Here is a 22,885-nt window from a genome sequence, read left to right as displayed (position 1 = left end):
CAAATTTAAAATTACAATGTTTTAACTTAACCTCCTTGATTTTTTAAATCTTTTTTTATATTTTTTCTTTCTTTTTTTAAATTGTTTTAAATTATTTTATTCATATTTATTTATACATTTCTTTTGGGTTTTGTTACCCATGATTATAAACTTCCTTGAGTTTTGTACATTATTTCTCTGCTCTTGTACTGATTACTGAATATCTTCATTCTAAATTATGTTTATGTAAGTTTTAATTTCACTTTACTTTTCAATATATCTAGAATATTTTCAAATAATGCCAATATTTCTACTATCAATAAATACTGATTGCTGTTTCAAGTTTCTTTGCAGTCCTTTTGTTCTTAAATTATATCTCATAAGGATGTACAGGAAAAATACTGTGTTTTAAAGTCACTTGAAATGACTTTTTTCTCTGTATGAATATGCTACCAACTTGACATACAGTTAGGTTCATTAGTTTCAGGTTGTTTTTCATTTTTAAAGACTGCTGTCTTCATTTGATTCTGTTTTATTCATTTAATTAAATAAAACAAATATGATTACAAAAACAGAATTATATATCGAGACACATGTTTTTTGGTTTTTGTAGGGACAAGGTCTTGCTCTGTCACTCAGGCTGGAGCACAGTGGCATAGTCATAGCTTATTACAGGCTCAAACTCCTGGGCTCAAGTGATCCTCCCACCTCAGCTTCCCAAGTAGCTGGGATTACAGGCATGAACCACGATGCCCAGCTCAAGTTACTTTTTAGATACCTTTTGTTGCAAAGGGAATGGATTGTAGATAGGGACAGCTTTCATTCTTATCTTTTTCACCTTTTATTCTACCCTATTTATAGATAACCATTTTAATATAAGTATATACAGATGTGTGTGAGCGCACGTGTATACACACACATATTCACATATAGACACATATGCACACACTTTATCTTAATCAAACATTAGCATACTATAATACAGTTCTAGAACTTCATCTTTTTTTGCTAAAATGTATCTTGGTGATCACTCTATATCAGTACGCAAAGATTTTCTTTACTTTTCTGTCACCTGCAAAAGACTCCATTGTGTGGATATACCATAATCTCTTTGATTTATGTGTGCCTCTTATATATAATGTAGAGTTGAATTAGCCTGTTTTTCACTGTCACAAAAAAGATTTTTTTTTTTTTTCTTGAGACAGAGTCTTGCTCTGTCACCCAGGCTGGAATGCAGTGGCACAATCTTGGCTCACTGCAACCTCCGCCTCCTGGGATTAAGCAATCCTCCCACCTCAGCCTCCCAAGTAGCTGGGACTACAGGCATGCACCACTACACCTGGTTAATTTTTGTATTTTTAGTAGAGACAGGGTTTCACCATGTTGTCCAGGCTGGTCTCGAACTCCTGACCTCAAGTGATCTGCCCGCCTTGGCCTCCCAAAGTGTTGGGATTACAGGTCACAAAAAAAGATTTATAATTTTAGAATGTGGTTACCAATTTGATACTATAAAACATATCTATGAATGATTGTTTTACAAAATGTTTCCTTCCACTTAAATTAGGTCATAGTTTGGATAAGCAGTACAGAATTCGGGGAAAGCAGTAATCTTACCTTTTGTGTGTTTTACACATCATCTAGGACACTGTGGCTTCACAATAAGATGTTTGTGACGCCAAGACTCTCATGACATTGCCACCAATTTTCAGAGAAGCTTTCCTCCTACGACCAGTGAGAATAAATTTAAGATGAGATACACAGTGTCTAGGAGCTGTCTCTTCCATTTTTTCACTCTTTCACAGCTTAACTAAAAGTAGCACAATGCTAAAACAGACTAGGGTAATTTAAAAAAATCCGTGGTGGCCGAGTGCAGTGGCTCACACTTGTAATCCCGGCACTTTGGGAGACCGAGGTGGGCGGATCACCTGAGGTCAGGAATTCGAGACCAGCCTGGCCAACATGGCGAAACCCCGTCTCTACTAAAAGTACAAAAATTAGCCGGGTGTGGTGGTGGGCGCCTGTAATCCCAGCTACTCGGGAGGCTGAGGCAGGAGAATCACTTGAACCCAGGAGGCGGAGGTTGCAGTGAGCTGAGATTGCGCCACTGCACTCCAGCCTGAGTGACAAGAGCAAGATTCTGTCTTAAAAAAAAAAAAAAAAAAAAAAATCCTTGGCATGTGAATAGTGACCTCACTCAGGTTCCATTCTGGGAATGATGTCCATATGAAAGCTTCAAAGTTAATTATTAGTCATTTGTCACATTGACCATCACAGGTTGCAGGGAAGGTCCTTACAGATGTTTTTACCATTTAAAAACTTCACACAGGCTGGGTGCAGTGGCTCACGCCTGTGATTCCAGCACTTTGGGAAGCCGAGGCAGGCAGATCACTTGAGGCCAGGAGTTCGAGACCAGCCTGGCCAACATGGTGAAACCCTGTCTCCACTAAAAATACAAAAAAAATTAGCTGAGTGTGATGGTACGTGCCTGTAATCCCAGCTACTCAGGAGGCTGAGGCAGGAGAACCTCTTGAATCTGGGAGGCAGAGGTTGTAGTGAGCCGAGATCATGCCACTGCACTCCAGCCTAAGCAACAGAGTGAGACTCTCTCAAAAAATAAAATAAAATAAAAACTTCACAAAGAGCCACTGAGTCCCTTCCTCCTCCATGTTGTGTTACTGACTATACCACTGGCAAATAGGAGTAGAGAATCAGGAAAGAGTAAGCCAACCTCTGGAAACTGTGCCACACAGGGTTAGAGAATTTGGTAACTAACAACAAATTCTGGAGTTTGTCTTGCAGGGGAGCAGATAAGGGAACAGTTTGTTACAGTCCTTTCCCTTTGCAACAAAATTGGGTGACAGGCTGAAACTGGCTGGAACCAATATGGCTGACTAGAGTCAGCTCAGAATAGACCTGCTTACCCAATACCTTTCGACATCACAGCCCAAATTTCCACCACATGTTACATACCAACTCCACCTGAATTTGCACTTGCGACCTATGAAGAAGAATGAAGAGGCAACAAACAGCCCATGCCCAACTAATACTCTGAGCAGCAGGCACAGCTGCCTTTTCCTGAATCTATATCCTACCCCAGCACTCAACAGTGACATAATCCCTTCAAATGTTGGGTACAGGGTGCGGTCATATCCCAGAGACATAGCATCCAGAGATTACAAATTGTTATCTGGCACTCTCTTCAAGTAGAAGGGCACTCCTTTTGTAATTCCAGTCTCATGAAATCCATTACCTTTCCTTAAGGCCTTGCCTTGTCAATTATTTTTGAGCTGAAATCCTCCTGAATAATGAACTGTCAGACAAAAAGAGGTTAGGAAAATAACAATACAGATTGCCAACGGCTAAGCTATAAAAATGATTGTCCCTGCTTTTTACTCCAAGGATAAACAGGATTTTTTTCTAGCTTGTTTCCCTTTGTGGTAGCCCTATAATATTAGCCGCTATGAACTAAGTAACCACTGTGTGTCAGGGACTGTGCTAAACAGGTGAACTTACGTGCTTTCTTTTCATTCCGTCTTTACAAAAATTCTGTGAGGGAGAGTTTGCAGTCAGTTAAGTTTTTCATTTATTTGTTTCAAACACAAAGTTACCCAGATTACCTCACACAATGAGACGTTATTGTAATGATACCTTGAATGATGAAGTTGTCCTTATTTTTCAAAGAATTTAACACGGTGTGATGTATGTGAGTCACAGCTTGGTTTGGCAACATATCATAACAAACTCAAAGTAATGGTGACCTAAACACATAAGAGCTTGTATCTCTCAAGAGACAAAAAGTCTGGAAATAAAAGGTTGCTAGCATTACTTCAGTGCCTCAAGAATTTCTAAACTGAGACAGCTTTGGTAACTTCGCCCCTACACTTGTCTTGCCCTTGTAGTTCAAAAGAGTTGCTGAATCTTGTTGACCTTCCAAGTCATACCTCGAAATCTGAGCCAGCTTTCCTTGAAGCCCCAGCCAGTGTTTTCTACCGAAATCTTAGTGGCCATGCTCAGTTTCACTGGAAGCTGGGAATTGTAGTGTTTTTTCTGAGTATACTGCTGTCCTAAGTAAAACTGTGGTTCTGATGATAAGAAAGGAGGGAATGGATTTTTAGGGGGTAATTGTGGTCCCTGTCACAAGGTAAAGAGGTGGCATAGCACCTTACCAATAGAAAGTATAACCAGTCTGGGCATGGTGGCTCACACCTGTAATCCCAGCACTTTGGAAGGCCAAGGCAGGAGTATCACTTGAGCTCAGGAGTTCAAAACCAACCTGGGCAATGTAGCTGAGGTTGCTGATCAGCAGCACTTGTTTTCTGAGCACCCATCATGATCCTGCTGATCAAAATAGAATATGATTAAAACAGGATGGTGTAAAGAAACTGGCCAAAACCAGCTACAACCAAGATGGTGACGAAAGGGGCTTCTAGTTGCCCTTACTGCTCATTATAAGCCAATTATAATGCGTTAGCATGCTAAGACACTCCCACCAGCACCATGAGTTTACAAATGCCATGGCAACGCCCAAAAGTTACCTTATATGATTTAAAATGGGAGGCACTCTTGGTTCTGGAACCTCTCCACCCCTTTTCTAGAAAATCTGTGAATGACCCACCCCTTATGTAGCATATAATTAAGGAATGGCTATAGATCTAGCTAGACAGCAATCCGTATGTGCTCCTCTCTGCCTGTGGGGTAGCCCTGGTCTGTCTATGGAGCAGCCGTTTTCCCATACTCTAGTCCTGTAATAAACTTCCATTGCTTTCACTTTATTCTGTTGGCTCACTCTTGAATTCTTTCCTGTGTGAAGTCAAGAACTCTAATGGACCGACCCCAATTTGGGGATTCACCTATTTATAGTGAGACCCCAACTCTACAGGAAAAAAAAATCAGCTGGGCATGGTGGGGGCACATGCCTAGAGTCCCAGTTACTTTGGAGGCTGAGATGGGAGGATCACTTGAGTCCAGGAGGTCGAGGCTGCAGATCATGGCCACTGCGCTCCAGCCTGGGCAACAGAGTGAGACCCTGTCTCAAAAGAAAGTATAAGGCTGGGCATGGTGGCTCACACCTGTAATCGCAGCATTTTGGGAGGCTGAGGCAGGTGGATCACTTGAGGTCAGGAGTTCAAGACCTGCCTGGCCAACATGGCGAAACCCTGTCTCTATTAAAAATACAAAACAAAATTAGCCAGGCATAGTGGCATGCACCTGTAATCCCAGCTACTTGAGAGGCTGAGGCAGGAGACTCACTTGAACCGGGGAGGTGGAGGTTGCAGTGAGCCAAGATCATGCCACTGCACTCCAGCCTGGGCGACAGAGTGAGACTGTCTCAAAAAACAAAAAAAGAAAGAAAGAAAGTAAAACCAGAAAGTATCTAGGGCAATTCATAGCAAGTAATAATAATAACACAAGCATTTATTGAAACTTTATTCTTTATGTGCTTTACACATACCATCCAGTGAAACCTCACAACAACACTATGATATAGGTAATATCATTATCCTCATTTACCAGATTAAAAAACCAGGGCTTGAATAATTTCAGAAACATGCTTAAGGTCATCTAGCCAGGCAGTGCAAGAGCAACTCAGATTAAAAAACTCGTCTTTCTAATGGCCCAGATCTTGCCATCAGTATTTGATGAGCTCTCCTCTCCCTCTGAAACAAGCGACTAATCACAAAACTGAAAGTTGAAGAGTCTCATTCTAGAGAGGAAAGACCTCTCCTGGAAAATGCGTGGTCAGTGCCTTTCTCAGGGCTGGGCCCTTTATCTCCAAGTGCAACAGCACTTAATCAGTCTGACTCTGCTTTTTCTACCAGCAAGTAATTTCTTCAGTGCCATTTCCATTTTCTGTTCTGGCCAAGAGTGTCCTGCTCTTTGCATTTATCACCCTTATGTGCGTTGGTGCCATAATAATTTTGGTTTTGTTTCCAGACAAATTTCCAAAGGTGACATTAACTGCAACTTTTTGATAGCCACAATGACAGGAGAGGAAATAAAATATCAAGTATGCCCTTTTTATTATGCTTTAAAGCACTATAAATTTGTATTCATTGCAGAGGGCTTGTGGGCTCTAGCTAAAGCTATAAGCTTCCAACTCTGTTGCTATCTGACTCTAGAGGATGCAAGAGAGGCTTTTGTTTTTCCATTTCAATATGCTTTATAATTCAACAAAAATTTCTCCTCACGTTGCTTCCTGGATTTCATAAAAACTTAAATGGAAAATATTAAGTAGCTTAATAGCAAAGCAACACGAAGTAGCATGCTTGGAATAACATTTTTAAAATATAGTCTCATTATATTAAATAAGTCTCATTATTGTAATTATGCTGCTACAAGTACAGTGAATGACATATCACGTCATTATTTAATTTTATGGAAAAAGCTTTCTAAATTGTTGACAGATAACACCAGATTCTCTTTTTATTTTGCCTAAATTGCAGCCTGTGCTAAGGTTTTGTCTTTTACTTTAATATTTCTTAAAATGTACTTATCCTTTAGGATACAACTTGATAATACTTTATTTCAGCATAAGATAAACCAGTAATTGCTTGGAAGACAGGTTTGACAGCACTGAAACTTTTGTGTTCTAGGGTGGCAATAAATTTAGTTGTTGCTTTTTAAAATTCCTTAAAGAACTCTGTAGAGTATGTTATGCAGCTATTAAAAGCATGTTTGTGAATAATATGTAATGACATGAAAAAATGCTCATGATGTAAGTAAAATGGGTAGGCTATAAAACTCCATGTATGACCTAATCTCACACAGATATTTTTTAAATATTAAAAATATGCCAAAATGTCAAGACTGGTTTATCTAAATGGCGGGGGCAGGGTTGAGAATGATTTTTGTCATTTTCAAAATGAGGTCTCCTTGTGTTGCCCAGGCTGGTCTTGAACTCCTGGACTTAAGTGATTCTCCCACCTCGGCCTCCCAAAGTGCTGGGACTATAGGCATGAGCCACCATGCCTGGCTGCAACTGTTTTCACTGAGAAAAAAAGTTTTTGGATGGACGCAGTGGCTCACGCCTGTAATCCCAGCACTTTGGGAGGCCGAGGTGGGCAGATCACCTGTGGTCAGGAGTTCGAGACCAGCCTGGCCAACATGGCGAAACCCCGTCTCTACTAAAAATACAAAAATTAGCCAGGCTTGGTGGCAGGCGCCTGTAATCCCAGCTACTTGGGAGGCTGAGGCAGGAAAATCGCTTGAACCCGGGAGGCGGAGGTTGCAGTGAGCCGAGATCGTGCCATTCCACTCTAGCCTGGGCAACAAGAGCAAAACTCCATCTCAAAAAAAAAAAAAAGAAAAAAAGAAAAAGAAAAAAAGTTTTTTCTTTTTGGGGGTTTTAGGGCTTTCTTTTCTTTCTTTCTTTCTTTTTTTTTTTTTTTCTTTTTTTTTTTTAATGAGACAAGGTATTGCTCTATTACCCAGGCTGGAGTACAGTGGCATGAATATAACTCACTGCATCCTCAACCTCCCAGACTCAAGCACTCCTCCCACCTCAGCCTCCCGAGAAGCTGGGACTACAGCCGTGCACCACCACATCTGGCTACTTATTTGTATTTTTTGCAGAGATGGAGTTTCGCCATGTTGCCTAGGCTGGTCTTTAACTCCTGGACTCAAGTAATCTGCTAGCCTCAGCCTCCCAAAGTGCTAAGATTACAGGCACGAGCCACTGCACTCAACCAAAGTTACTATTTTAAAAGTTCCTTTGAATGAGTGAGTGGAAGGTGCTACAGTGTGACCCTGACTGTAATGCAGTAAAGCCTAAACAAGCTGCTAGCATCTTATTCTATGGACGGTTTCATTCCAAAGATACCAAGCATCTCCAAAGCCTATGGTAAAGATAATGGTCTGGGCCCTTTTCTATCCTTCTTCTTCCAGGAACTCCACCTGGACCTCTGCCACTCCAGGCAAATCAGGCTGTCCTGTCAGGACCTGCTTGGACTGTTCTATTTACATTGCCACTGTGAGGTTGATTCCCTTCTTCAGGATGGCTGAAAAGATCAGTTGAGATCTCCTTTTGAAAATTCAGGGGGCCAGACGCAATGGCTCACGCCTGTAATCCTAGCACTTTGGGAGGCCGAGGCGGGTGGATCACCTGAGGTCAGGAGTTCGAGACCAGCCTAGCCAACATGGTGAAACCTGTCTCCACTAAAAATACAAAGACTAGCTGGGCGCAGTGGCAGACGCCTGTAATCCCAGCTACTCGGGCAGCTGAGGCAGGAGAATTGCTTGAACCCAGGAGGTGGAGGTTGCAGTGAGCCAAGATCGCAACATCACACTCCAGCTTGGGGTACAAGAGCGAGACTTTGTCTCAAAAAAAAAAAAAAAAAAAAAAAAGGGAAGTAGTCCAGGCACAGTGGCTCATGTCTGTAATCCCAGCACTTTGGGAGGCCGAGGCAGGAGGATCACTTGAGGCCAAGAGTTTGAGACCAGCCAGAGCAACATAGCAAGACCCTGCTTCTACAGAAAATTTAAAAATTAGTGAGGTGTGGTGTCACGTGCCTGTAGTCCTAGCTGCTCAGGAGGCCAAGATGGGAGGATCACTTGAGTCCAGGAGCTATAATCACACCACTGTATTCCAGCCTGGGCAATAGAGTGAGACCCTGTCTCTAAAAAAAAAAAAAAAAAAAAAGAAAAGAAAAAAAAATCAAGGAAGTAGTTGTTTAATAGGTATAAAGTTTTAGATTTTCAAGGTAAAAACATTCTAGGGGTCTGTTTCATGACAATATAAAAGTGAATTACTGAACTGTACACTTAAAAAATGGTTAAGGTCCAGGCCAGGCTTGGTGGCTCTCACCTGTAATCCCAGCACTTCAGGAGGCCAAGGTGGGCAGATCACAAGGTCAAGAGATCGAGACCATCCTGGCCAACATGGTGAAACCCCATCTCTACTAAAAATACAAAAATTAGCTGGGTGTGGTCGCATGCCTGTAGTCCTAGCTACTCAGGAGGCTGAGGCAGGAGAATCGCTTGAACCCAGGAGGTGGAGATTGCAGTGAGCCGAGATTGTGCCACTGCACTCCAGCCTGGATGACAGAGCGAGACTCCATCCCCACCCCCCTAAAAAAAATGGGTAATGTCCAGACACATGCCTTACAACTGTAACCCCAGCACTTTGGTAGTCTGATGTGACAGGATCACTTAAGCCCAGGAGGTCAAGGCTGCAGTGAGCCATGATCATGCCACTGCACTCCAGCCTGGGTGACAGGCTGAGATCCTGTCTAAAATAATAATAATAAGAAGAAGTAAATAAAAATAAAAGTGGTCAAGATAAGTCAGGCACAGTGGTGTGTATCTGTATTCCCAGTTACCCAGAAGGCTAAGGCAAGAGGATCACATGAGCCCAGAAGTTTGAGACTATAATGTACTATGATAGCACTGTGAATAGCCACTGCACTTCAGTCTAGGCAAAATAGCAAGACCTCATCTCTTTTAAAAAATTGTTAAGGCAGTAAGATTTATGTGTTTTTTACCACAGTTTTTTTTTAGAAAGAAAAGTTTCTAAAAATTCAGTACAGAGAGCTCCAACAGAACAGAAGAAACCCAATGAACCAGGACATACATTGATAAGTTTGTGAAGGGGATCAGAATATGCCACCCCCAAATATACCACTTTGGTATAAGCAATATTTTCAGCTGAAGGCAATTAAGAAATAATGGACACAGGAAGAACGTTTGCTCTCTTCCTTTCTGCCTAAAACCAGTGCATAAGTTTCCCTTTGTACAGGTAACACAAGTTTCCATTTATAAAGATATGTTTCTCTCTAGTACCAGGAGAGGAGAACAAATTTAACCACCAGACTATCTTATCACTGGAGATGACACTGAATTGAGTCTGCATAACAAACTTGGGAGCTTATTTGGAGGTTCTAAAAGGGGAGCACAGCTACTCTTATACCCTTTACCAAAGACCAGTCCTTCTTTATCGGGGATGGTCATCCTCTTCCACCAAGTGTGCAGCTTTGGGAGAAATGCACGTGGAGTGGTGAGGGAAGAAGGGGACACCCGCCTAGCCATCCAGATCAGCTGAATCAACCCTGGCAATCAATGGGGTGAGAGATGTCACAACCAGATCGCCCTCACATCCTGCATAACAAACTTTACTTAACAAGCCTTGTCTACTATACATTTCCTAGTCACCTTCCCACAATTTACTGCCCTTAGAAGCCCAAACCACCTCACTTTCCTTTGTCTAGTCACTTCTCTACAATTTATCACCCTTTGTTAAAATGGTATACAAGCTCTGAACTGCTTCTTTGGGTTTTTAATTCTTTTCTGTGAAGCCTCTGTGTGCTCGTGAAATAAATCTTTTCTCCTGTTAATATGTCTTTTGTCAGTTCAGTTTGCAAGCCCCAGCTTCCAAATTTAAGAGGGTACACAGGAACTTTTTCCTCCCCTACATTACTTTGATGTCTCTGTGTACCATTGCAGTGGTGTATCTATGCTGGCATCTACAGTAGATCAATTTTTAATACCCCCTTTTTCAATATGACCAGAATAATTTCAGTAATATCATGAAATGAAACAAAAACTGCAGATGGTGAGGTTTTTTTGTTTGTTTGTTTGTTTGTTTTAGAGTCTCCTTCTGTTGCCCAGACTGGAGTACAGTGGCATGATTGTGGTTCACTGCAGCCTCAACATCCTGGGCTCCAGTAATTCTCACATCTCAGCCTCCCAAGTAGCTTGGACTACATGCATGTGCTGCCACGCCTGGCTAATTTTTACAGACGGGGTCTCACTATGTTACCCTGGCTGGTCTCGGACTCCTGCACTCAAGCAATCCTCCTGCCTCAGCCTCCCGAAGTGCTGGGATTTCAAGGGTGAGTCACCACACTGAGGCATGAGCTACCATAGAATTTTTTTTTAATTGAACCTCATAATATATAATTGTGCCAGGAAACTAAATTAAAAATAAATGAGTAATATATATCCACAGGACAAAAAAAGAAAAAATGGACAATGATTTCCTCACAGTTTTTATATCTAACTAACAAATTTGACCATAGAGCTCTTGGTTACAGTATGACATAATAATATTTTATGCAAATAATTGTCCAGCAATTAATAACTAAATTTTAATAAAACTGAAATATCTGAAGAAAGTACAATGTAGGCAACTAGTAAATCACATCATTGCCATAATGCCTTTACTTCTTGATTCAGTTTGTAGTTTTAAAACAGAGCATTAAAAAAACATTTTTTTTTAATTTTTTTCCTTCCTCTTTTTTTTTTTTTTTTGAGACAAGGTCTTGCTCTGTCACCCAGGCTCCGGAGTGCAGTGGCGTAATCACACCTCACAGCAGTCTCAAAGTCCTGGGGTCAAGTGATCCTCCCACCTCAGCTTCCCAAGTAGCTGGGACCACAGGTACAAGCCACCATGCCCAGCATTTTTTTTTTTTTTTTTTTTTTTGTAGAGACAGAGTCTTACTATGTTGCCCAGTCTGGTCTTGAACTATAGGGCTCAAGTGATCCTCCTGCCTCAGCTGCCAAAGTGATCATTTTTTAAAATAACTTTTAGGCCAGGCATCGTGGCCCATGCCTGTAATCCTAGCACTTTGAGAGGCCGAGGCAGGTGAATCATCTGAGATCAGGAGTTCAAGACCAGCCTGGCCAACATAGCAAGACCCTGTCTCTACTAAAAATACAAAAATTAGCTGGGCATGGTGATGCATCCCTGTAATCCCAGCTACCGGGGAGGCTAAGGCAGGAGAATCACTTGAACCCGGGAGGTGGAGATTGCAGTGAGCCGAGAGCATGCCACTGCACTCCAGTCTGGGTGACAGAGTGAGACTCCATCTCAAAAAAAAAAAAAATAATTAATGTAAAAAATATTCAAATTCAGCCAAAAATTTCATCTATGGACTAAAATTTACAATTGCCAAAGGAAAAAAAATAGTACACCTTGAAGCACTTTTTGTTTCACTGTTTAAAATTTAAAAAAACTAAAAATTCCAAGAGAGAATATGGAATAAAGAAGTTGAAATGAGAAGTTCTGCTTCTTTATTTTGCCATGGTTGTGCTATCATTATGTATTTTAAATCTGTTGTTTGAATGCAGGCACATGTAGATCACAATGGGAAAATACAAGCTGTGCCAATGTTTTGGAGCCATTATCAACTTAATCTCAAGAGAAAGCATATCTGAATCAACACATGGCATCGGGGCATCTTTATAATTGGGAGTTTTTTCAGTTATCTTCAATGTAAAATACATTGTCTATTAAAGAGAAGTTAACAAAAATTAAAATAAGAATACTTAGCTTTTATGTAAAATACATTGTCTATTTAAGAGTAGATTATACATATTCATAAAACTACAGCTCATTATAATCACAGTAATTGTTCACAACTGAAACCAAAACCAACAAGAGGTCTCTTGAGGGGAGGAGTAGTTCATGATTGACTTGAGAATTGCTGGCACATGGTGCCAACGAAAAGCAGAAGGGCTTTAGTTGGTTTTATTATCGTTTTTAAATTCCCTACAGACAGTAGTCCCTTTATTGCCTACACCTGGGTGGACTGCTCCCTCCTACACGGCCTTTCGTCATACCTCCATTCCATAGTTAAGCTCAGCAAGATTGGTTTTGTTAATTTCATAATGCTTTATAATGCATTCAGGTTTTACTAGGGAAACACTGGGGATTCATTTTCTTTTAATGAACAAATCTAAAGTTCCTTATGCAGTAAAAATAAGCACCCAGTGACTTATTCTGCATATTCAATTTTCCTAAATGGAAGAAACTCAATAGGAAAAGAATTAGAAAGAGATACAAAAATTGAAAGTGCAAATTGCTGGAGGATCCAGACAGTGTCCATGAGTGAGGAGGACAGAGGAGAAAGGTGTGGAGCTGGGATGCAATACCTTGCCAAAAGCGGGCAGGTGGTGCTGGGAGTAAGCCCCTATGCAGGCACCTCGAACAGTATCCTTATTGGGACATGGGCCCAGTGTACCCAGATCTGCTAATTTTTTCATGAGGAGCCGATAATCTAGATGGCTAAGATTCCTGACTTCTAAATGTTGGAAATTAATTCAAACTCTAGAAAACACTGCTTCACAAACAAAACACATTCACAGCTGCAGTGAGCCCCCAGGCTACCAATTTCCTAATGAAAAATGCAAAACTAGCAGCTGAACAAGTTTAAAGAGGTTGAGAAAATATGCTGTCTTATGTGATCCTTTTCCTTTCCTAAAATATGGCATTTTGGAAAAATCCAGATACACTTACATCATAGCCACGATTATCTGCAGTTTAATGAGAAAAGTAGCATAATTAGAGTAGGTAATTGGGAGTGACCTGAATGTCCACAGCAGCCCTTTCTCTTAAATCAGGGCCAACAATGGTGTCACCCAGATGCTGTTGACTAACTGATGTACAACAGATTTACTTAACCACTGGCAAACCACATTTCCTTTTCCAGGGCAATAACTTAAAAGATTATGTATTTCCCTTTGTTGCAAAGAGAGGAAATACTTCTTCCTAGACTCAGGGCAGCTGTGACCCGTCCTCCCAGAGAAATCATTAAACCGCAAGGATTCAGACAGAGCCCAGAGCCCTGAAAACTTTGGCCACGCACTTTCCCGCAGCAGCCACAGGCACCGGCAACTTCAGAGAGGTGAGTGCTTGCTTTGCCCCCCAAAGCTTCACACCCCACGCATGCCATGTGTCTGAGCCAGTAGGTTGTAGTTAAGAAAACCAACCTAAAAATGCTTTGTATCTGGATCTCTTTTGAATTCGCATTTGGCATATTAAAAGTGAAGGTTTATTCAAATTAGAGATAAAACAGAAGCTGTTCCCCACATTTCTACAGGTAATTAGAACTTCGGAAATCTTAGTGGAAAAGATGGAGAACTAAGTCCTCCACAGACTTTCCCACTAAGTATCCTCAAGACTCACTTTCTACATCGGGCAAAACAATTAGAGGCAAGAATCTAGACAAGGCTTCATCCTCATTTAGAAGCCTTTAAGAATTCTCTGCTTTAAGTGGATGAAAATGTCCCTGTATGGCTGGGTTGCCATGGTTCCTCGCTGTGACCCCCAGGGCTACTGAGCCTGCCATGTGAGTCCATTTCAGTCTCTGGAAAAAGCTTTGTGTGTCTCCAGCCTCACAGTTTAACCAAGTAAGGGCCCCCCAAGTCTAATCTCCAACCTGACTACCCTGAAGAGCCAGCCCTAAGAAAGGCATTTACACAAGATAGTCATCATCCTGTATGACAGGAGGGAAACATTGAAGTGTCTTTGTTTTTCATAAATCAGCTTCTTTGTAAGAAAGTGTCCTTTTGCATATCTCTCTTCCAATGCTTTTGTTCCGGATAGATTTTTTTTTTCAAACAACAACAAAAAGATTAGAATGATCACTGACAAAAATTAATATGACATGATGATATAATATTCTCCCAAATGTCTATTTCTAAAATTTCTATCATCAGAGTTTTTAGATGTTTGGGAGAAATGTGCTGTTTAACATCATGCAAGAAAGAGGAAGAATAATGCTAACCTTAATGATATCAAAAGATGAAAGGCCAAGTTGGCAACCCCAATTTTTCTCGTGGGGTTGATGGGAGGGGAGGGGATGACCCACTTAAAATCGCCCAACCGTTTCTCACTATTAAAGCTTCATTAGATTAATATAAATCTTCTCTTTTACAATGTAATATCTTCAAAAGAACAGTTTTCTAACAGTGATATTTCAAGCATTAGTGGAGAAATACTATTTGTATGAAATGGGAGATCCTAGTCCCCAGAATAATATGACAGCGGCATTGTGTATCTTCCATCTCTGAGCCCAGCTGGCCTTATAGACCTGCTTCCACACATTCTTCTGTCAAAAACCCATTGAGACCAGGCATGATGGCTCACGCCTGTAATCCCAGCACTTTGGAAGGCTGAGGCAGGAGGATTACTTGAGCCCAGGAGTTTAAGACCTGCCTGCGCAATACAGTGAGACCCTGTCTCTATTTTTATTTTTATTTTTATTTTTATTTTTATTTTGAGATGGAGTCTTGCTCTGTTGCCCAGACTGGAGTGCAGTGGCACTATCTCGGCTCACTGCAACCTCCACCTCCCGGTTCAAGCAGGTCTCCTGCCTCAGCCTCCCAGGTACCTGGGGACTACAGGCGCACGCCACCACTTCTGGCTAATTTTTGTATTTTTAGTAGAGACAGGGTTTCACCATACTGGTCAGGCTGGTCTTGAACTCCAGACCTCAGGTGACCTGCCCACCTCCACCTCCCAAAGTGCTAGGATTACAGGCATGACCCACCGCACCCAGCTCCTATCTCTATTTTTAAAAATAAAAATAATATAAAAAGAAACCCCTTGAAATACTAGCCATAACAGCCTTCAGAAAATTTGCAAATGGTTTTTTAGAAAGTGGCAAAACTGTCTGGAAATCCTTCTACCTGGCAGAAGTTTTGCTATCCCTTCCTTTCATACACTCAATTCTATAAATATCTCTTCCAATAAGGAGATGGATAGCCCAATGGTTAAGTCTCTTAAGATAATGGTATCTGAAGTCAGAACGTCTGGAGCCAAACCCCAACCCTGCCACTTACACAAAAGGCTCTCTTAACAGATCTCCAATTAACTGACCCACCAGCTTAACCAATGCACCAAACAGCCTGGCTGGTATCTACTATACCCTTAATGCTCAGAGGTGGCAGGTGGCTTATCTTTAGTACACCTGAGCACTTCAGCTACTTTTGCATAACAGATCAACTGCAAGTCATGCCTTAGGGTGTCAAAGGGAAGCTCTTCAAACATAACATCAAACTATAAGGTACGTTTGCAGAGATATTTTGTTTATTATTCCTTTTATTTATTGTTTCTTAGACTAATTTCAAAGCTAAGCAAGCATATGTTTTAATTGTTTTAGGTGGTGGCTAAAACATAAAAATGCATACACTTTCCTGGGTTTCAGTGTGTACTGTGCTTAAACTATGCTTGGCACATAGGACAATCCTTGATCAATGTCATTTCTCTTGTCGCTTTTCATATTCTTTGCTACTCAATGGTTCCTGCTCTATAGCCAAAAATAAACTCATGTAAAGTAACCAAAACTTCCTGAGATTCTGCTCAATAATGGCTTTTACAGATGAAATTGTGATTTTGTGTGATTACAGAACATAGTATAGACTATAGTAAATACTAATACTGCTAACGCAAAGGAATGGAAACTAGCAGAGCTCTACTAAGTACCCCCTTCACTGACCACATCTATTCATCCGGTCTCACAAAACACTGAAAAATATGCCAAGATTGAATCAAGGGATTGCGGGTAGGTGTGGAAAAGTATACATTCTTATAGGGCAGAGGGATATTTGTAGTTTGAAAAAGTGCACCCCCCACCCCCGACCTCCACTGTGAGAATTCCTGCTTTAGATTTCCTAGACTTGGTCTTTAACAGTGGACAAAAACGAAATCCTGTGCTTCTCTGGCAGCTGATGTTTCACGGCCTAACAATGTGCAATTTCGGGTATCACATGGTTAAGCTGAAGTTAGACCATACAAAAATAAAGATAGCGGCCAGGTGCAGCGGCTCACGCCTGTAATCCCAGCACTTTGGGAGGCCAAGGCGGGCGGATCACGAGGTCAGGAGATCGAGACCATCCTGCCTAACATGGTGAAACCCCGTCTCTACTAAAATACAAAAAAAAATTAGCCGGGCGTGGTGGCGGGCGCCTGCAGTCCCAGCTACTCAGGAGGCTAAGGCAGGAGAATGGCGTTAACCCAGGAGGTGGAGCTTGCAGTGAGCCGAGATCGTACCACTGCATTCCACGCTGGGCGACAAAGCGAGACTCTGTCTCAAATAATAATAAGAAGAAATAAAATTAAAAAAATAAAGATAGCTAGCCGTCAGAGGTAAGCTCACCACATCAAGGCATGCCTACCTTCAAGCTCCACGCTTCTCATCCCTTGAATTTATGAATTCTGAGTCCTGCCTCAGGTACACAGATGTGCCCACATCTGCCAGGCCCACAAATGGTGACCAGGGATAAAAATCAAACCTTTAGGCCGGGCACTTTGGGAGACCGAGGTGGGTGGGTCACAAGGTCAGGAATTTGAGACCAGCCTGGCCAATATGGTGAAACCCCGTCTCTAATAAAAATACAAAAAAATTAGCTGGGCGTGGTGGCGCATGCCTGTAATCCCAGCTACTTGGGAGGCAGACGCAGGATAATTCCTTGAACACGGGAGGCGGAGGTTGCAGTGAACCGTGATCACACCACTGCACTCCAGCCTGGGCAACAGAGCGAGACTCCGTTTAAAAAAAAAAAAAAAAATCAAGTCTTTAAGGCCAGGCGTGGTGGCTCATGCCTGTAATCCCAGCACTTTGGGAGACTGAGGCGGGTGGATCACCTGAGGTCAGGAATTCAAGACTAGCCGGGCCAACGTGGTGAAACCCCGCGTCTACTAAAAATACAAAAATTAACTGGGCGTCGTGGTGGGTGCCTGTAATCCCAGCTACTCCAGAGGCTGAGGTAGGAGAATCACTTGAACCTGGGAGGCGGAGGTTGCAGTGAGCCGCGATTGTGCCATTGCATGCCAGCCTGGGCGACAGAACGAGACTCCGACTCGAAAAATAAAAATAAAAATAAAAATAAACGTTAAAATTCACACTTAACCAATATGTGATTCCATTTCTTCACTATCAGGACACACTGAATCACAGAAAGTAAAATCTCCTGATGAGCCTTATACCATGCATTTAAAGAACATTCCATCTCTGCTAATTTAACTTGACTTTTCATAAGCAAAAGCCTACCCAGACAAAGGAGGGCTGGGTGCCCCCCATCCATTACTGATTTTCAGCCTGCAGCAGAACAGCTAGCAGCAGTGGTTTCCATTCAAAAAACAAACTTGTTACACAAACACAGGCTGGTTGAAAGAATTAATTTGTACAGTATGTTCATTGCTTACTTTTCTCCAGGATTGCATGATGAATTTTTATGGAGGGTGGTGGGGGAAGGGAAGAACCACATTCAAAACCCAACATCATTCTTCTCTACACTGTCATTTCAAAAGCCAGATAAAAGTGGAATGAGGAATGCAGCCGTTCTGAACACCACCCTCCATTTCATTCTGGAACCGGGAAGGTACACCCAGGCATGACAATAGCTTCTCTCCTCACAGAAAATTAACTGGTAAGTGCTTTCCTGTTTGTTTTCCTCAAACTGACACATTTACAGTGGACCTGATGAGGATTCCTGCAGATGATTTATTTACAAAACAGCATTTGACTAACTACCAGCTGGCAAAAAAGGAAAAGGACTCCTGATCGTTTACAAAATGCTCTGTCTGCAGATTCATATTTTTGGTCTTGGCAAAAGTGTTTAGGGACGATCCTACAGGGTTCGCTACAGCTGCTGATTAATCCTAAAACACTGCAAGAGAGAAAATGAGCATGTTGCTGGGGTGGGCGGACAAAGAACTTTCAGTAATTTTCTCAGCTTTTACCTACATAATTACAGCTCATAAATCTGTCTTTTAAGGAGTTGTGATCTAGAAATAGTCAAACATCATTTGTGGAAGGCTCACTGTTGAGAAACTAGTAGAAAAAAATGGTACTCCGAGATGAAAGCTGATATTGCCCTCTTTAGATTACAAGGTGGGAAAAAAGTTCTAAATTGAGTTGTAATGTGGTTCCCCGCCACTGGCTCCCCATTTTTACAATGAAAGTCTTGTGGTTTGTTGGGCCTTCCCATTTCTTTGTTGTTGTTGCCTTTTTGAATCTCGCTATCAATTTCTTGTTAGAATAATTGGTATCTGGGCTCTCCCAACAAGGGGTAGATGGCTAAATGCAGGGAAGACTGTGGGAGGGAAGGGTTCAGCTATTCAATTGTTCCTTTTCTAGTCAGAAACTGTGAGCACCAATTGCCTTTTATCTTTTCCTCCAAAAGAAAGCTAATGAAAACCAAATCAAGTTTGATAACAGGACTTTCACTGGCAATAATGCTCTTAAATTGCCTTTTTCACTTAAGGCAGACTCATTCACTCAAGAATCCACAAACCTGTTGTTAAATTAATCCGATGGTATTTTTGTTTTGTTAAAAAAAAAAAAAAAAAAAAGGCTAAGGGACCTTTCCTGGGTCTCAAGTTACAAGTAATTATTCCTAGTGAATAATTCTCATCATATTTGTACATCTTCCAGACACTAGATTATTATGTTTTTCATGGCCTATTTTATGATTTTATCTGATTTAAGTCATTTAGTTTATAAAAGGTCACACATTTTCTGTTACTTGACTGCTAATTGTCATGTCCCTGAGATAAATATTTAATAACAGATCATGTTAACCGAATGATAATCATGTAAAAAATTAATGAAGTAGAAAAGATTGAATATGCAAAACTGATAATAGATGTGTTACTCTGATGGTGAGATTATAGACGTGTCAGGGAGAAAAAACTTCTCCTGTTCCCTCTTAAGTTTGTTATCAGGCACCAGCAAATGAAATTGACAGAAGATTAGCAAGAGAAAACAAAATTTAATTGTATGTATGTAGATATGGGTGTTCCCAAGTAAATGTGACTCAGAGGTTGCTGAGTGAGCTATGATTGTGCCACTGCACTCCAGCCTGGGCAACCAGAACCTAATCCTATCAAAAAAAAAAAAAAAAAAAGTGACTCAGATGGGTAGTTAGAATTTAGGGCTCACATGCCATCTTTTTTTTCTTTTTTTTTTTAATGTGTGTGTTTTTTTGTTTTGTTTTATATATACCATCTTAATAGGAGAATAGGAGAAATGGAAGAGAAGGGCACTTATGGGAAAACAAATGACTTTTTGGAAACATAAATGGGTCCCGGTGATATGATAGTTTTAGTGACGATAAAAATTAGCCAGAAGTGGTGGCGTGTGCCTGTAGTCCCAGCTATTCGGGAGGCTAAGACAGGAGAATTGCTTGAACCCGGGAGGTGGAGGCTGCAGTGAGCTAAGATCGTGCCACTGCACTCTAGCCTGGGAGACAGAGCAAGACTCCGTCTCAAAAAACAAAACAAAACAAAAAAATAACTGAATGAATTGGGTATAGTTCCTCCATGTTAAGTGCTTTACATAACTGGATACAGTGGAGACCAATATTCAACTAAAAGTGATCAATATAAGCACATGAACTATCATCATTATGAAAGTGCTTGACGAACACTAGCAGGTGGGCCAGGCAGGGGATAAAGGCAGAGTTAATCTGAAAAAGAAAGAAAAAGAAAAGACTTCATAGAGAATGAGTTTGAAAGGAAGTAGACAACCTGGCAGCTTGAAAAAGTTGGAGAATCCAAGCAGGGATATATATGTGCCTGCTTGAATTTTCATTAGGACCAAATTGTCCCTAGGCATGAAAAATAATAAAATACAAAGTTGGATCCACGTTAAATCATTGAACCTAGAAAAAATGGCATATAGATATGACATCCTTAATTTTTCACAAAACTTTTACAGTTTATAATGATAAACCTCTAATTGAGTGGAAAAATCTGGCAATGAAACATTTTACTTAATTGTATAAGTGAGAGTTGACAGAGCTTTTTCTTTATTCAGTTGTGCCATATAAAAATGCCATTTGCAGTCCGGGCATGGTGGCTCGTGCCTGTAATCTGAGCATTTTGGGAGGCCGAGGCACACTGATCACCTGAGGTCGGGAGTTTGAGACCAGCCTGACCAACATGGAGAAACCCCACCTCTACTAACAATATAAAAAAATTAGCCCAGTGTGGTGGCACATGCCTGTAATCCCAGCTACTTGGGAGGCTGAGGCAGGACAATCGCTTGAACCTGGGAGGCGGAGGTTGTGGTAAGCCAAGATTGTGCCATTGCACTCCAGCCTGGGCAGTAAGAGTGAAACTTTGTCTCAAAAAAAAAAAAGAGTAAAAATGCTATTTGCTATTCACAATAGCAAAGACCTGGAATCAACCTAAATGCCCATCAATAATAGACTGGATAAAGAAAGTGTGGCTCATATACACCATGGAATACTATGCAGCCATGAAAAGGAATTAGATCATGTCCTTTGCAGGGACATGGATGGAACTGTAAGCCATTATCTTCAGCAGACTAATACAGGAACAGAAAACCAAACACAGGGCCAGGCATGGTGGCTTAGGCCTGTAATCCCAGCACTTTGGGAGGCTGAGGCAGGCAGATCACCTGAGGTCAGGAGTTCGAGACCAGCCTGGCCAACATGGTGAAACCCCGTCTCTACTAAAAATACAAAAATTAGCCAGTCACGGTGGCGCACACCTGTAGTCCCAGCTACTTGGGAGGCTGAGGCACAAGAATTGCTGGAACCTGGGAGGCAGAGGTTGCAGTGAGCCGAGATTATGCCACTGCCCTCCAGTCTGGGTGACAGAGTGAGACTCTGTCTCAGAAAAAAAAAAAGAAAAAGAAAAGGGCGGGCGCGGTGGCTCATGCCCGTAATCCCAGCACTTTGGGAGGCTGAGGCAGATGGATCATGAGGTCAGGAGATCGAGACCATCCTGGCTAACACAGTGAAACTCCGTATCTACTAAAAATACAAAAAATTAGCCGGGCATCGTGGTGGGCGCCTGCAGTCCCAGCTACTCAGGAGGCTGAGGCAGGAGAATGGCGTGAACCCAGGAGGCGGAGCTTGCAGTGAGCCGAGATCGCACCACTGCACTCCAGCCTGAGCAACAGAGCAAGACTCCGTCTCAAAAAAAAAAAAAAAGAAAAGAAAAAAGAAAACCAAACACGGCATGTTCTCACTTATAAGTAAGAACTGAATAATGAGAACACATGGACATGTGGGGGTAACAACACACTGGGGGCATGTGGGAGGGCTAGGGGAAAGAGAGCATCAGGAAGAATAGCTAATGGATGCTGGGCTTAATACCTAGGTGATGGGTTGATTTGTGCAGCAAACCACCCTGACACACATTTACCTATGTAACAAACCTGTACATCCTGCACCTGTATCCCAGAACTTAAAATAAAAGTGAAAAAACAAAAAACAAAAAGTGCTTTTTTTTTTTTTTTTGGAGACAGAGTCTTACTCTGTCACCCAGGCTGAAGTGCAGTGGTTGCGATCTCAGCTCACTACGACCTCTACCTCCTAGGTTCAAGCAATTCTCACGCTTCAGCCATCAGAGTAGCTGGGATTACAGGCGTGTGCCACCATGCCTGGCTAATTTTTGTATTTTTATTAGAAACGGAGTTTCACCATGTTGGCCAGGCTGGTCTCCAACTCCTGGCCTCAAGTTATCCAACCACCTCAGCCTCCCAAAGTGTTCGGATTACAGGTGTGAGCCACCGAGCCTGGCTGTGACCTTAACCATTTTTGATCTAACAAAATGGCAATTTCTTATGCTTTGACATAAAAAATGGATCAAAATGTAATAAAAATAGAAGGCTGGGCCTAGTGGCCCACATCTGTAGTCCCAGCACTTTGGGAGGCCAAGATGGGAGGACTGCTTGAGCCCAAGAATTCAAGACCAGCCTGGGCACTGTAGTGAGTCCTTGTTTCTACCAAAAATTTAAGAATTAGCCAGGCATGGTAGTGCATGCCTGTAGTCCCAGCTACTTAGGAAACTGAGGCAGGAGGTCCCAGCTACTTAGGAAGCTGAGGCAGGAGGATTGCTGGAGCCTGGAAGGTGGAGGCTGCAATGAGATGTGATCATGCCACTGCATTCTAGCCTGCATGACAGAGTGAGACCCTGCCTGGGAAAAAAAAAAAAAGTTACATATATTTATATATGTAAATATTTGTCTCATTTTATATAAATATTTGTTTCGTGTATTTCTACACATTAAAACCATAGTAAGCATAACATTTGTTTGTTTATTTTTGAGACATGGCTCTCTCTGTTGCCCAGGCTGGAGTGCAGTAGCACTATCACAGTTCACTGTAACCTCGACCTTCTGGGCCCAAGTAATCCTCCCACTTCTGAGTAGCT

General features: G+C 41.7%; 1 protein-coding gene and 1 long non-coding RNA gene across 9 annotated transcripts in view; one reads left to right on the top strand and one right to left on the bottom strand.

Annotated features, from left to right (window-relative positions):
* LOC129031972 (uncharacterized) overlaps window positions 1-22,885 on the bottom strand; it is a 67,091-nt gene that overhangs the window by 39,097 nt on the left and 5,109 nt on the right. The window lies entirely within an intron of this gene.
* Window positions 13,356-22,885, top strand: part of CMKLR2 (chemerin chemokine-like receptor 2) — a 42,767-nt gene continuing 33,237 nt past the window's right edge. For 2 of the 8 annotated variants that reach the window (XM_054478853.2, XM_063647814.1), the window contains exons 1-2: window positions 13,415-13,598; window positions 18,008-18,126. The gene's annotated coding sequence lies outside the window, so the exon portion shown is untranslated. Of the gene's footprint in view, window positions 13,599-17,897; window positions 18,127-22,885 lie in introns of those variants that run through there. The other 6 variants (XM_063647816.1, XM_063647818.1, XM_063647817.1 and 3 more) reach the window with 6 other exon arrangements.

The sequence above is a fragment of the Pongo pygmaeus genome, chromosome 11 (genome assembly GCF_028885625.2).
Source record: "Pongo pygmaeus isolate AG05252 chromosome 11, NHGRI_mPonPyg2-v2.0_pri, whole genome shotgun sequence".
Lineage (NCBI taxonomy): Eukaryota > Metazoa > Chordata > Mammalia > Primates > Hominidae > Pongo > Pongo pygmaeus.
This window is presented reverse-complemented; position numbering and strand designations above follow the sequence as displayed.